The 16887-nt window shown below is 37.7% G+C and overlaps 1 protein-coding gene across 4 annotated transcripts in view; it reads left to right on the top strand.

The window, feature by feature from the left end:
• The first annotated feature begins 11188 nt into the window (after nucleotides 1-11188).
• LOC124173197 overlaps nucleotides 11189-16887 on the top strand; it is a 28761-nt gene continuing 23062 nt past the window's right edge. For 2 of the 4 annotated variants that reach the window (XM_046552718.1, XM_046552715.1), the window contains exons 1-2: nucleotides 11189-11339; nucleotides 16409-16499. The gene's annotated coding sequence lies outside the window, so the exon portion shown is untranslated. Of the gene's footprint in view, nucleotides 11340-13836; nucleotides 13927-15497; nucleotides 15597-16408; nucleotides 16500-16887 lie in introns of those variants that run through there. The other 2 variants (XM_046552716.1, XM_046552717.1) reach the window with 2 other exon arrangements.

Here is a 16887-nt window from a genome sequence, read left to right as displayed (position 1 = left end):
TACCATATGCTGCAAGAAAAAATTATAAAATTAGGAAACAATTCATTAAGTTTTATATAGAATAATAAAATATCCCTCAGAAAGTAGTCAATTTCACCATTTTGAACCATTTATCTTTAAAATTCCGCAACTCATTAACCTCGCACTTACTGCTTATCCTGGTGAGTATTCCATCCCACCACACACCTTAATATTAGTTGCTACACCCGAGCCTTCATTCCTGGCTGCGCCCCTGTAAGTTATTAGGCTACACTACAAGCCAAGCAAACTATTTATGAATTCTATCGCTGCCGTTATAATCTCTTATTGATCGTGGGAAAAAAGACATTCTGAACCTGTCTGTTCTGCAATCTATCTCTCTTATTTTATTTATATGATCTGATCCTCCGTAGCATGTTGCCGTCCGTAAATATAAGTTACTTCGTTAGAAAAGACACTGAAAGAAGACGCTTACTAGATCCTCTGTTGCGGAGCAAATTCTTTTCGCGATCGCTAATCGAACGTCTTTTGGTTATGGAGACGGTGGTAAATCAATTCGCTGATTTCCTGACTTTACGCATATTGTTAGGGGTGGATCAACGATTTTTCTGGGGGGGGACAAGCAAGGCCGTATCCAAGATTTTTTCCGGGGGGGGGAGGGCACAGGGATACCTCGTAATACAAAAGGAACGCAATGGTAATGGGACCGTATTAAAAATCTTGCATATTTTTAAGTGTCCGGGGGGGGGGGGGGGGGGCCCATGCCTCCGTGTATTCCCACCCCTAGATCTGCCTGTGCATGTTGTAATACAAATGTATTGAATCTATCGCTATTTTTTCCTTCCCAAATAAGTAAGTGAATTAATGGGATATAAAAAGATATATGTGTCCCACATTGTCTTTAAACGGGTAAGTACAGCATCGCGTGGAGACATAAACATCTTAACAATAGACACAGGAGCAATGAAGATACAATGACGCATATTGTTGTTGTCGTGAACTGTATTATGCAGCTCTTAAAAGGAATATGTCGTTTTGATGAAAAAATTTTATTTATTTTACGATAAAAATGTTACTCACATGTTGCTAATTGTAATAGTCAATACCGTATGAATAACATATTCTCCGCAAAATACTCCTCTGGTTTCACCCAAATATGAGATTTGAGATTCTCATGTCCATTTACTGAAGAGCGCAGTCTATGAAAAAATATTCTCTCAACTCGGGTTATGATCTTTCGCTAGTATGATTAGTTTGATAAGGGTGGGAACACTCCCATTTCTGTGCGACGGAGTCGAAAGCCTATTTTCCTAACTAGAGAGAACTGGAAGTGCAAGCTCTTTGCTTCTTTTGTCCGCGCTAATTATATAAATTCGAGGAAAAAACATCCTACTCTAATATTCTGTATCTGGTGCCGTCAAGTGAGTACAAGGAATTGCATTAGAAGATCGCTCCCTGAGTTTGCGGATTGAGACGCGACCTGGCGATAAGGATGTTAATGGGGGTCTGCTTCCGATTACGCGGCCCCCTCCGCCATGATGGCCACCCTCAGTCCACATTAACCAGATAAGAGCGAAGCCATTGGGATGATAGCATTTAGGAGAGGCAGCATTCCTACGCTTTATCTCAATGGAGTTCCTGATGAGTCAAAAAACGCGTCTGCACTCATCACGGCTAGCCAGTGGTCGTCCCTGACACGGTGAAGGTCTTCGTTTTAGAATCGGCCTCGTAGGTGGAGCGGAAATTCTTAATTTGAAGTCTATAGGTTATGCGATACATTAACACGATTTATTTAATGCCTATGAGTATGATAGCGAGAATGAACGTCAAAATGCACCATGTGATATCATGTTGTGCGAATGCATGAATAGGAAATGGAATCTGTTGCTGCTTGATTAATGCATTCGTACATGTTGCATTCCAGTCCATGGGCATACGTAGCGAGGGGAAGAGGGGGGGGGTGCAATTATCTCAAAAGTCTTTCAGGAAAATCGGTACTGAATTTAAATGAAAGTGTTCAACGAGTTCTCTTTAAACCCGCGAAAAATGATATGTATGGTATAAGATATGCAGCTAAAATAAAACTATTTTTTCAAATGTCACAACTTGGCCTGCCCCCCCCCCCCCCCTCAGTTATGAACCTGGGTACGCCCTTGTTCCAGTCCACAAATATCATTCACGCAAAGAAATTCACAAAACTCTTACTTTAAATCTATCATGTAAACAGACCTTTGTATCTTGTTCACCCACTTATTACTTCCGTTAGGTAGTATTTCATATTATTTTAACTTAATATTTAAATTGAATTGATAACATAACTGCGGAGTATTTCTTAAACCATTTGTTTATATGTGTGTAGAGAAAAAGAAGTCGATTTCGCTGAATTATGACCAAGTTACGAACACCATGCTCTTTAAATAAGCTACTTGATTGTGAATCTGGAGTCAATTCTTTCACACACACACGACCTCAAATTAATTATTTTTTTTATCGAGTGTGTGGCCGGCAATCCGGAATAGGAGGTGGAGAAAGGTGTTACATTTCCGTTATAACATTATAAAGAAAGTGAAATTAACCTCACCGCCCAAAAGAATTGCAAGTGCAAACCAGTAATGGGTTCATTACAGAAATTTGAAATTGTTAGCCATTAATTCCAGCAACTTGTACAATGCCACAGCAAATACCTCAATTATGAGTCTTCCCTCTGTCTTCACTTATTATTAGTTTTTTATTGTCAATTATATTAAAATGGTTAATGTTCCAGTACCATGTGCAAAATATAGTTAAACGGAAAACCAAATAATAAAATATACAAAATTATTTAATTCTACTTACATTACAAAAAGAGGCCAAAAATAATAAAAAATACAAAAGCAATAAAAACAACAATAAATATCAATTAATTCTTTCGCGCCGGAGCCTCGTTGAGGTAAATTCTTCCATGATACGAGTCCCTTGAAAATATTTATCCCCCCCTGTAGGAAGCTCTCTTGCATGGACCAAAGGCAGAAGTTAGCAGCCGTCCCAAGGCAAGGACCTGGCTCAGCGGGACGCATATACCTTTCCTCTGCCGCTGAACGAGAACATGAAAGAAGGATTTAAAGTCTCCTTCATGGCGCGAGTCACCGATCAACTGACTGAAACAGCCATGTTTTATATGATCATAAATTTGTTGTTACCGTAGATTGTATACACATAAAATGAAATCCCTGCGTTTTTCTCAGCGTGACCACATTTTAAACGAAGTTCGGATTTAGTATATTTATGTATTCCACATCAACTGATATATAACTTAACTGGCATCAGTTGATATTAACGCTAAAACTCCTCTTGAAATTTCCATCTGATAGGCGAAAAAATATAATTCGTTTCTAACTTTATTAGATACTTGATTTACTAGATAAGCAACAAATATTTAAAAACACACTGCAAAGAGCATTGTTTGACATCGTGGAGGGGATGGGGTATGGTCGACCTGAGCGGCCGAGGAAGGACATTAGGCCCATTGGCAAAGCTGCGTCTATAGGGTCGAACAAGTAGATACAGGTCTATTGGGGTAATTGGCAGGGGGTGATCAATCACCAGCATGCAGAACGAAATAGCATTCCCACATGTACAACTATACGGTCCAAATATCGTCACGGACACTAGCAAATTTTAATACCTCATTAATGCAAAGGCAATATTTTTTGTCTATTCATTACGGTTATCTGCCAAAAAAGGTGGAACACACAAAACACACCGATAGAAATAATAAGAAAATTCCAAAACATGCATTAAGGTATACGGAAGTTAATAATCTACAATACATTTACATCTACAAAGTACCCTGCGAGCCACCTCTAGGATGTTTGGCAGGGAGTGATCAATTACCATCATACAGAATGAAATTGGATTCCTACATGCACACCAGACGGTACATAAAACCATACGCATAATTACAAATTATTTAACCACATGCTGTTGAAAATAATAATAAAATTCATAAACGTGTATTAAGGTTTACATAAGTTTCAAGTGGCGCAGCGAGAGGGGGTTTTGGGGGATAAACCCCCCCCCCCAGAGCTCAGATAAATTTTTAAGTTTAATCCATTTTACTTAATTGGATTTATATTACTAACATAATAGAGTAAGGATGAATAAAATAACCCTCAAAAAGCCGTAAAAAATCACAATTATGAACCATATATCTTTAAAATTGGCAGGGGGTGATCAATCACCACCATGCAGCATGCAATTAGACTCCCACATGCACACCACACGGTACAAAAAGCGTCACGTGTACTAACAAATTATACTACCCTATGCTGTTAGAAATAATAATAAAATTTAGAAACATGCATTAAGTTTTACTTAGATTAATAACAAATCCCTCAGAAAGTAGTCAATTTCACTATTTTTATCATTAAAATTCCGCAATTCATCAATTTCGCACCTACCGCTTATCCTTGTGGGTATTCCATCCCACCACACACCTAGGTATTAGTTGCTCCCCTCCCAGCCTTAATTCCTGGCTGCACCCATGTAAGTTAGTAGGCTACACCACGAGTCATCTAATCTTTTTTGAGTTGTAACGCTAACGTTATAATCTCTCATTGATCATGGAAGAAGAGACATTCTGAATCAATCTGTTCTTCAGTCTATCTCTCTAATTTTATTTATATGATCTTATCTACCGTAGTATGTTGGCGTTCGTAGGATATAACTAACTTCGTCAGAAAACACACTGCTCTTGAATTTACCTATAAGATGTAGTCTATTTTTCAACATATGGTTTGACTTAGGTTCCCTCCCGAGTTTATCTAAAAATTAATTCGTTGGAAAATTGAAATCGCAAAATGGCGGAGCAAGGAACGTGACCTCTCCTTGTGGGACACGTTTAGCAGGAATTCTTCATACCTTTCTAATCATTAGATCAAAATCCTATCAATCAATAATAGCAATTTTATGTTAAGTTACATCTCATGCCCAGCCTGCAGTAATGTGCGCATATCTGAATGCTCTGCACAGCAATTATAATCCTTTGATTACAGCCAGGATAGGGACAAGGGGGGGCTGAGATTATGATTCTATAAATTGTGTAATCAGTGTAAATTGGATACCCAAGGGGGAGTACAGGCCCCCAGGAACCAAGGATGCCAACTTGCAAACAAATATTTGCGGGGCCCAAACCGGAGATCTTGCCCCGAGAAATTTTATGTGTTGTGATGTCTAAGTTTTTTGAGCATTTTAGAAGAGTCATATGATCAAATTTGAACCATGATAACTCGAATCTTGACACTCTGGGGAAAATTGACCAGCCCGACACATTTACTCCTCACACCCTTGAAGAATTTTTGAGGGGGCTCGGGCCCCCTCAGGCTCCATGGAGTCAGCGGTACTGCCTAGAACATCTCCGCATCTATCACTCGATTGTAACATACCAACAGCAAGTAAAATGGGTTCTACTAAGTAGTAAGTTCTCCTAAGTAAGTTTAGAGCTAATTAGTATTTCAATTCGTTAAAGTTGGTATATATTTAGAAAGATATGAAGAAAGATGTCTGTACCAAGTGGTAACCCCTACTGAGTGTTTCGACCCAATGGGGGTGTTATTGCCCCCTTCACAACCCCCCGCAGATCCGCCACCGAATACAGCCTCCCCATACTTCATATAATGGATTTTTTTTCACCGAAATAGACTCAATGGACTTCTTTTTCAATTAATTTTTTACAGATCTCCGTCTACCTCTGCATCGATTTACATTAATTGACATCATTCTCCCGTGATAAACCTAGATAACCTCTACTTTGAGCTTCCTCTTAGAGAAATATATTTCAAGATTTCTCATTTTAAAGAAATGAATACATTCTACTGTCTCATAATTATTGTGGCAGCTACATATTCCGCCATTAAACTTAGCAGCACAAAAGAATACGCACTTTAAAATTTCTTGAATAGAACTGATATTAATGAAAATAAAGCGTAACGTTTTTTGGACCGTGTGGTGTGCATGTGGAAATCCAATTGCAATGCTGCATACTGGTGATTGATCACCCCCTGGAAAACACCCTAGAGGTGGCTCGCAGGGTATTATTTAGATGTAGGTGATTATGTATATATTTTGATGTTACTTAAGTCCTTTTTACACGGGGCACGTACTTGCACAATGTGAAGTGCGTACCAAGGCGCAGTCATGATAGCGTCGTGTAGAGTGTAGAATTGCTACAACACATGCGAGAATGCGTGGACGTGAGATTGCAAAATAGCCCCTGCTCTAATTTCATTCATGCATTCGCGCAATTCCACGACATTTTAGAAATAAATGCAGGTCTAACTTTCGCAAATCCGAGCCCCGTGTAAAACGGCCCTTAGAAACAGCAATGGGTTAACCTGTATTCTCATGCCTTCTCATCGTCTCTTAGCTAAATTTCCCTTGCTGCTGAGGATATCATAACATCTCCAAGCGATATTTAAACTTTTTCCTCCGGCATCCAAGTTTAAATTTCCAACAGCAGTCAGGGAGATTACCTTCACTCCATACCATAGTGGTTTCGTCTGACGTCCACGGGGTTACCCCCGTTTCTCTTTTTCCTGGGTAATTGAGCTTTAAGGTAATAATTATTCTCTGACATCTGGGGATATCTATCCACCAAATCCTCCCATAGCTATGCCATTCATTAGAATAAATTTTGAATACTATGAGTCATTCAAGACAACTGAAGACGTATTTTCTACACGAAAACGGAAGCCTTGTTTACTTAAAAGATTAAAAAGTAAATGGAACATGCATGAAAGATTTCCGTGGACCGGAGCATGTAGGAATTTATGAATCAAATTGGAATGGGTTATATTTTCAAGTCATGCATTCGCACAAGTTGGGCATACCATGGCCCATTTTGGCGTACATTCTGAACGTAATACGTACAGACATTTACTATTGCGTGTTAATGTGTTAGACGACCAAAACTTTGAACTTCAAATTTATATTATTCCGCTCCACCTACGACGCCGATTCTAAAACAAAGAACTTCATCGTGTCAGGGACGACCACTGGCCAGCCGTGATGAGTGCAGACGCGAGATTTGACTCATCAAGAACTCCATTGAGATAAAGCGTAGGGATGCTGCGTCTCCTAATTGCTATCATCCCAATTGCTTTGTTCTTATCTGGTTAATGTGGACTGAGGGTGGCCATCAGTGCGGAGGGGGCCGCGTAATCGGAAGCAGACCCCCATTAACATCCTCATCGCCTGGTCGCGTCTCAATCCGCAACCTTACGGAGCGATTCTCCCACTCAAATGCTTTGTACTCACTTGAGCAGCTTGATGGCACCAGATACAGAATACTAGAGTATGGTATTTGATCCATGAGATATTGCAGAAAATCGGGGACAAAGGAAGTAGAGGTAAATAGCTTGCATCTCGAATTATCTTTAGCTAGGTATACATAAGAATTTGTAATCGATGGATTTGGTACATCTTTGTTTTAATTCTAAGACAACGAGTAAAATACTAATGCAGCACATTGGTAAAAGTGTTCCTTCGTGAAACTAATCATTATAACCAAAGGCGACAACCTGAGATGAGAAAATTTTGCTACATTATAAGATCGCTATTCAGTATATGGGTATGAGAACCTCAAATCTAAATTTTTGGTTTAAGTATTTTGAGGTTAATTTGTTACTCATACATTACTGACTGATTGCAACATTTGAGTGACATTATTTATCGTAGAATAGATTTAATTTAGGCATCGAGTCTTTGAATTGATTTTTCGCTGTTTTATTGGACAAAATTCGACTGGCGGTCAAAAAACAATATCCTCTGCAAGGGAGAATTTAGTCAGCGTTCTCTTTGCGTGCGTCGCCGTGATCAATAGCGAAGTGTGGTCAGAGAGGGGATGAGAATAATCTCACAGTTGCACGTCACAACGGGCAAATAAACTATAAAAAGCGTAGAAAAGGCCTTGTTCTACTCTACACCTCGTCTTCATCCACTCCTTCTTTTGTGCCATCAACAATAATATTACGGAGAGAACTGATTTATTTATTTCCTGTATCGGCCATTTTCTTGTCATTGCAGTCACATGGAGACTACGGAGAGAATTGACACCAGAAAAAAAGAAATGAAGTGGTTGATGAACATTGGACGAATACCCTCTTTGTCGAGCAAAAGAAAATGTTTGTGAGACAACACTTGGGAGAGACAACTGATGATGAGTCAAAATACGCCAAGTGGGGTAGCCAGGAATTTCGGGGGGTCCAAAACCATGGGGGGGGGGGGGGATTTTTAAAAAGGGTGTAGCTGGTAGATGGTTTTAACCAAGACTTTACACATTTAATTATCGAAATAAACTTCTTCGTTCAAATAATTCTTTCGAAAATGAATTATTTTTCGATATTTTGATTTATTTTATGAAGCGAAGTGATTGGGTTTTTATATTTTTGGGGGGCCCGGACGCCCCCTCCCTCGCTACGCCGCTACCATTTGCTCATCATAGCAGTTGCACGGAAACAGCGAAGAACATTGACGTACGAAACCAAAAGAAAATAAAAAGGTTGATGAATAATGGAGGAATATCATCTTAGTCAAGCAAAAGAATATGCTGGTGATGAAAGCAAATCGGATAGAATTTAGAATAGAAAGAAATGGTATCAAGGATTTACTAAATAGACAGAAATTTCAAATCGGAGGTAATTTATAGCTTTTGAAAGCGAACTCTTGAACGTTGTAAAGTAAATAAGCCATGTGATGACCACAGAAAATCATTAAAGGGTATTTATCACAGATTAAGTAGTACCAAATTTAATTAAATAAGGAAGTGGTCGTTATCTCAGTTCCAATGTCATTAGCAGGCTCCTACCAAGGAATTAATAATTCCTAACCTTCGTTTAAATATTGCTAACCAGTAGTTTTATTTTTTACATGGTAGCATGTTCGTGTCCTGAATACTATCCCAGTTTGCCTCGTGTGGATTCACCCCGTGCACTTATAGGGTGCGCCTCTCCCTCTAGCGGGGCCGCCCGCATTACGCTACATTGCTGAAACACCAATATAACTTTTTAATGTCACATTATGGCAATGTCTCGTGCATGTGCATGGTCAGTTTAAATAAAACTTTCTTAGACTTTATAAGTGACTTAATTATTTGTCTTTACTACAAAAGTGACAATAGCTCCAGAAATCTTTTGCTCTTCCCCCTTGAGTTATTTCTCTATGAGCTACTGCCATAGGCAGCAATGGCTGGGACGAGGATGGGCATAACACCCGGAAATTCACGTGTAAGTGATTATATATACACCCTCTAATTCGCGTGGTAAGGCGCGATTCGGAGTCCCTTTTAAAATCCCGAAACTAATTTGAAAAGATATGCAAATCTACGGGGAAAATGAGTGCTTGCGCCCCCCCCCCCCCAGACCCTGAAAAAATATGTAGGATTTTTAATATCGTCCCGTCATCATTGCGTACGTTTTGTATTACTAAATCCTAAATAACTAAGTAAAACGAATGTGGATGAGTTGCGACAACGTTTTCAAAAATTTTAAGAGAGATAGAATTTAGGATTGCAATGAGACTAATTTGGGACCCACGAACCAAAGAGCCTTTATCCAGACGACTACCATATGGTATTTGAGAGGGAGGGATTATTCAAGGGAAGTCATGGTGCACGAAATCTTTTCATGCGAAAATCTCTCGAACACGGGAAGAAAGACGTGATGCTTTTTCTACCTTACCTACATAGTTTTAGGAGATGATATCGACACTCTTGTCATTTTGAACATTTGCTCACTAAAACTGTAATCCTCACCCAATTTCAGCCAGTTACATTTTTAATCGATTGGATTGATAATTCAATTGTTTTCCTAAAGTTTTATTGCCATATTGTCGTAACTTTCCAAAATATCAGATCCCGAACATCACTCTCTTGATGTCTCCCGTAATTAAATTTAGCTTGGAAAGGTAGAACAAATATGAATACGCAATGATTTTTCTTTATGAATGACGCAATTAATTTATTAATGATGACACCACTGCTACTTCTTTTATTTCGAGAAATAATGGTATTTTAGATATCTCAGTTTTGCACTGTGTTTTTTAATTTTCGTCTCATAATCCCGTACTCCTTAGTGTTACCGCAATCGAAGGATATTTCACGTCGTCTTAGAAAAAATTAACTTTAAGTTGCGATGTAAACTTAACTTATAGTGCACACTACGCTCGTGTAGAGATTCCCTTCCTATCTCGTTTGAAATATCGGAAACACTGCAATTTCTTTGTATCAACTCATCTCGAATTTGATCGCACTGCACTGTGATGCGTTGATTTCATCTTCCGGTCCGTCCTCGTACGAGTAGGTCCCACACTTAAGTGACGTACTCCAAGTGCGATCTTTCTATAGTCAGGTTATTCTCCATTGCCATGAAGCTTTGCTTGCTTATTATTGCTTATTCTTCTATCATCCACCAAGGAAGTCGTTCTCGTGATTGGTGAGTTAAGCATTCTAACGAATAAACGAGAATCACAAGAAAGATGTGATTGAATCAATGGACCGAATCACCACATTTATTTGATTCATAAAGCCCGAATCTTAGAGAAGAACTAAGATTGTGAGAGGAGAGGCAAGAATGTAAGGAGAAAGAGTGGTTCGCGTTTGCTGGCCCCGCTTGCAGTAAACAGGCCGCTTTTGTGGGAAACTGCGTCGTCGCCGTTCCCACGCTCCGATCCAATGGAGTGGGGATGGCGTGGAAGGGGATGGGGTGGGAAGATGCTCGTGACCCTGAGTGAGTCATCCCCACGAGGACGGAGAGGGACTTGGTATCGACAGTGGAGGGGGGGAGGTATTTATGAAGAATGGGTGAGGCGGGAGGCTTCGAATTTGGTGAATTAGTTCACGTATGTGGCGCTGGGAAATGTATGAAAAGATTCTTAATACCTAAAAAACGAAAATATCTGACCTTCCGTTAAAATAATAATGTCACTAATTACAACTGTTGCTAGGTACTGCTCAGAGTTTAGCAGTTACTGGGCTCCGAACTTCAAATGATTGAACTCATCTGAATTATTGGTGACGTCCATGACCAGGGGCGGATCCAAGATTTCTTTCTGGGTGCACAAGCGAGGTCGTAGGCCTGTGGGAGGGCGAGCTAAGCTGAGGTGGGGGAAATTTGAATTCGTCCGCCATCTAGTGGAATATTCTGGAAACTCGTTCTGTCTTACGCGCTTGCGCCGTGCGCGCGAACAGTAGCTCATTTCCTGCTCATCGTTCGTGGTGTCAACAACGAAACGTCTTCTTCTGAATTTTCAGTGAATTCTCATCGCCTGGCTTCATATTCTCCATCTTCCTGCAATCAAAGCTTGTGGGAGTGCGCATCCCAACCTGAGTGAGTTCAAGTAATCATTTGTATGTTACTGTTTTGATGGAGTGAAGTTTTAATCAGAGGTCATAGAACTAAGTTTTTGGCGCCACTACTCCTGTTCCAGGAAATTTAGATTGATTTTGCTCTGCCCGGGTACTTGCTCCAAATGATTTTTCGCTCGCAATGGGAGAAGTTTCTTTGTATATGCTAATTTATCTCTTTCTTTTAATTTATGTTGGATTGTATTTTGGCTTTGTGTGCATTTTCTGCGTACTTGCTTTCAAAGTTGAATTCTATCTTGGGTAAGAATACGTACTTTGCAAGGGCCTGAGTTTACGAAATGTAGAGCGTGTGCTTCTCGTTTAAGGCAGATGGATCAGTTACGTCATGTGATACTTAACTCGTAATTTCTTCGACGAGATCACTCCTTTTTTAGTTTCCTAATCATTGAAAATATGACACAGTTATTTCATTAACTATTTGAATGGTCATGATTCATGTGATATTTAGTTGTACATAGTAACGGCGAAGGCCGTAGGTATGCGTTTATGAATTTCTAAAGTGAAAGGTCTGAACTGAATAACGCATGTTTCTTCATAACTTTTCGGAGTCTATCCATGTTGGTGTTAGCTACTCGCGGGCATTTTTGTAATACCTTCATGCATCATTTTAGTTTCTATGTAGTGCTGTACCACTGAAAGAAAACATCCGTGTCTATAAACATGTAGTTGCATTTATGAACACGGCGTCACCTTATATTGTCAAGCGAGCTTATTTATACTCTTCGGCGTGAGCTATGATTGCGATGTTTTTCCTAGAGCACAAATAAGAAATTTTTAGGAATTACGCAGAAAAGTACTAAATAACACTTGACCGGAGTCTTGGGAACCTTTCTTAATACTGTGTGCCATGTTCCAAATGTAGGAATTTGTTATAAGATTTGGTCATGTGGGTATGACGGTATTACTGAGGTGCGAATTTTAATTTTTCTCGTGGAATTATTGTGAGCATACTCAAGACCACTATTTGTTTCGTACGCTTGTTTAACCCTTAAATTTTTATTAGTGATGATATTTTATCAGCTATTCATTCGTATTTCAATGACGAAATAATGAAAATGGATTACGTTAGTCTCATAATATCTAAGAAGTTTGATATAATATTTAGGAGGGTTAACATTTCCTGACGGTTCTATATCTACCACTTTTCCGACGACGTGCAAGGATTGTAACATTTAAAATTTGAACTCGGCTGTTCGTAATGAATAATTCTTGAAATTGGTATTGCGTAATTCAATGCGTTAATCAACCATAACTCATATAGGTATGTATTCATTGTTTGTGAAATGCCTCGATGGGAATTATTACGAAATTTTAATCTGTTTTGGTGTGTAGGTGTCGGTAAGTAGTCACAACGTTACTTCGATGCATGTGAAACAAGTAATGGGACAAAGAATTCCTTGTGGATTTCTCGTTTGTATGATCCATGTAATGAATGTTTCTGTTGTTTGCTCTTGCCTGAACTTAAAGGCTTCTAGGAGTCGTGAACAAACGTATTCTTGCCATTGATTAGATGTTTTGTTTTGGCTTATTATTCTTCTTCTAGAGTGCTACTGTTATTGACCTTCATTGACGAATATGATCGTATTTGGTGAAGTAATTTGATGTGGTAAGGATCTGTCTGTTGTATTTCCAACGTATTCAGTTGACGTTTCGTTGGCAGTTGGAAGGTTGGTGATATTTCTGAGCTGAGAGCATCTATAACTTCGCACTTATGAATGCTATACTAGTTAATATTTGACAGCTCTTCAACTGTATGTTTTCCAACAAATGAATTGCGGTTATTTTATGTTTGTGTTTGGGAAGGGAGTGCCTTAATGATTGTTACAATTTTCCTCGGTACATTTTCTCTTGGTGAACCATGTTTCGTCCGTAATATATAATCTTTTGAATTTCAGGACCTAGGCGTAATAAACGCTGGAAGTCTGGATTTTTATATTTTACGATTTTCTTCCGTTTTTTATTCTTATGCCATTGGTGCTATTTAGTCGTGCCATTATTTCAGCCTGTTTTTGCCAACTATTTCAATCGATTTTCGTCAGTGTTAAGACAGTATTCTAGTTTAAATGTACCGTGTGCTAGAATGATTTAGTGATGGGGTAAATGTTTTCGTGTCGTGATGAAACTTAAGGACTTAATGAGTAGGCAGTCGTGTGTATCATCAATCAACTATTATGTTATGCAGGCAATTTTGTATCCTCTGTGATTATATGGAAATGCATTAAATCTTTTCTCAGATATTGGGCCGTAAAAGTGTTGTTTTTTAATTAGTACCTAAGCAATAGTTTGCCTAGATGAAATTGTATTCTATGGTTTATTTAAACGTTTCAATTTGTCCTACCATAGGATGGGAGCACATTACTCAGACGTATCTGCAATTAGTATGAGGAAAGGTACTGCCTTTGTGAATGTTTTTAGATGCACCATTTCATTAATATACGGTGACCTTCCTTCCTTTTAAGGATTCTGTCCTGGTGATTGAGATTTGGCTATATAGCTATTCTATCCTGCTTTAACTTAGCTTCCATGAACCGAACCTTCACAATCACCAAGTGGGTATCCTCATCAATTTCTTATGAATTTGTTTTTTGGGTCTCGGTGTATGGAACAGGTGGATTTTTTAGCCTTAATTTCTATGTAGGAGTAGAACATCTTACCTACTTGGTGCCCTTAACGTTTGATGGGGGAAATGTTGCAGTTTGTTGATATTGCCTTGTGAATGTTTTGGTGTCAATTGCTTCTTTTTTCTCTCTCTTGGTGATGTTAACTGATTTAATAATGAGAATAAATGCAGCCAAAATCTAATTTTATTATACACATGTAAAAAGCATGTTATTGCTGTCACTCATTCGAGTGGCAGGTTGGAAGTTAGTATATAGTTTCAATTGTGTTCTCTCATATTATTTGGCTTGTGGCAGGCAGTTGAGGATCTCATTGGAAATTTTTCTCATCTCTATATCAGCCATTCAAGAGAGTGATGCAACATTTGAAGCCCCCTGTAAGAAGTTTGATGTAGATGTTTTGTCACAACCAAACCTGTTACAATTAAATTCATTCGTTGGATGTGAAAGCGGTAGACGTTTATTAAAATTTTTACAGTGGTTGAGGATACATGATTTACATCAGTTGTTATTTAGTTTGTAAGTAATTGAATAGATAGGTATTCTTTACCTCACTTTTAAATGATGGTTGGAATTCAGGCTTGGAATTCTTATGCCAAACTGTTTGCTAACATTTTGGTTTATTTCTTATATTGTCAGAATGGCTATGGATGAAAATGGTTAAAATAAATGCACACATGGAGGTAAGAAAGAATTCTAAAATGTCTTTTATGGTAGGGACATTAAAAATATGAAAATAATTCCATTGTTCATAAATGCTAAAGTTGAGGCAAGAACTGTATATGTATTCACTTTGAACAGATTTAATTTATGTTTATGATCATTGTAGTGCAATATGGCAATTTAGATCAATTAGGTGTTATTGAATTAACTAAACCCTATATGATTGTCAATATTTGGTCTATAATCCGATTATTTTGATTTTAGAGCTATATCTCATTTCTTAAATTTTTTAGTTAGTAATGTAGAAAGCAGAAATTTCAGTATTATTGAAGCCAAAGAAATCAGTTATTCTATACTCTACAAGGGTTCATATTAAAATTCCATTACTAATGGATTATTAGTGCTATAAAATTCTGTTCCTGAAATACTTATTAAGTGCTGTGCTGCAATTTTCACTATTGAGATATGACATTTAATATATCAGAATACTTGTTAGATTTTCAGGAGATTGTGGTTTTATTTGTGTGTAAGGAAGCGTGTACAAAGTCTAAGTATGTCATTTAGTGTTATATGTGAGTTAAAAATCTGTTTTTAAAAGTATAAAAAAAATATTTTCTCAGTTTTCTTTTGGAAAATACTTAGGTGAGTATATAACTGTTTTGTAGTGGAATTAATGTGATCTTCTGCATGCACAGACAACTGTTTGTTTCGTACAATAGGATAGCTTATGAAGTTTGATCCATGGAAATTTATTATCAGCCATTTCTGTGTGCTTGCGGTTTTATAAAAAGCATTTTTTGGGAAGTGATTCCTTTTATGTCTACCTTGATCTTCGTCCTGTGCTGAGATTTATATTTTATATATACCATGGCCATCATGTTTTCCTGTAATGTATTATCTTGTGGTATGCAGAACTTCAGCATAGTTAACATTGGAAGGTAATAATACATAATATTTAATATTCCTACTTACCGTATTTCTCTGAATAATTTCAGCCTGTAATTTTGAGGCTTGAGTTAAAGGGAAAAATTAAAAAGATGGGTTTGAATATAGTCCCCCTTTACTTTTACCATGGGTATTTTTGGAAAAAAAGGTGGGACTACATTCATGCAAATATCGTATATTATACTTTGCCGTTGTGCTATATAGTCATGCCTTCATTTCAGTTTGTTTTTTTATTGAGGATTTTAATGATTTTGGCTGGTTTTATGTCAGTTCTTAAGTTTAATGTACCATGTGCTATGATGACTTCTTGATGGGGTAAAAGTTTTCAAATCACAATTAAATATTAGGAGTCACCAGTAGGTTGTCATGTGTAGCATTAATCAGCTGTGATTTTCTGTGGTCATATTAGATTCTTCTGTGATAATATGGAAATGTTTTAAATATATTTGCCAATATTGGTCAGTGATTTGCTATAAGTGTTCTGTATAGATTCAAAATTAGGTATTATCTGTTGCTGTGGTGTCACCCATTTTTGATTAGGGTGGAATTGCTGAGATCAAATTTGTTACTCAATAATCCAAACATTTTTGCTTTGAATTATTACTGCAATGACTATTTGTCTGCCTTGATGACATTTTTGTCTAGATATCATCTTAACTTTCCAATTTGTCTCACCATAGGATGACAACATGTTACACAGTTGTAGCTATACACTGTTTTTGTATGGTGAGGAAAGGTACTGCCAATGCGTTAGTTTTGATATACTCTGTTGTATTAATACATGGTTGCTTTCTTTCCTTTTCAGGATTCTGTCGTGTGTGATTGAGCTGCTGTTATCTAGCCATCCCATTCTGCTTTAACTTAGCTTCCCTGGACTGAACCTCTACAATCTCCAAGTGAGTATCATCATCAATTTATTATGAATATGGTTTTTGTGTAATAGTGTATGGAACTGTATATTACCACTCATTATTTGTCTTGGTTTTTATTTAAATAGTAAGTCTTTCCTGTGTGGTATTCATTATGTTCGGTGAGGTAAATGTTAGAGAATGATAATATTTGTTTTAATTGTTATTGTGTAATTGTGTATGGCTTCTATTCTCTCTCTCTTTGCCAAATTCATTGCAATAATAATGGGAAAAAAATTCATCCAAAATCTAGAATATAAAAATACCATAATCGCATCGGAGATTTAATTTATCACAGAAGCAGGTTGGAAGTCCAATGCAATGTTGCGATTCTGTTTATAAGAATCATGGTGCTTGTGGCAGGCCGTAAATTAGT

The sequence above is a fragment of the Ischnura elegans genome (genome assembly GCF_921293095.1).
Source record: "Ischnura elegans chromosome 13 unlocalized genomic scaffold, ioIscEleg1.1 SUPER_13_unloc_4, whole genome shotgun sequence".
Taxonomy (NCBI): Eukaryota; Metazoa; Arthropoda; class Insecta; order Odonata; family Coenagrionidae; genus Ischnura; species Ischnura elegans.
The sequence above is the reverse complement of the archived record's forward strand: the minus strand, read 5'-3'. Positions and strand labels throughout refer to the sequence as shown.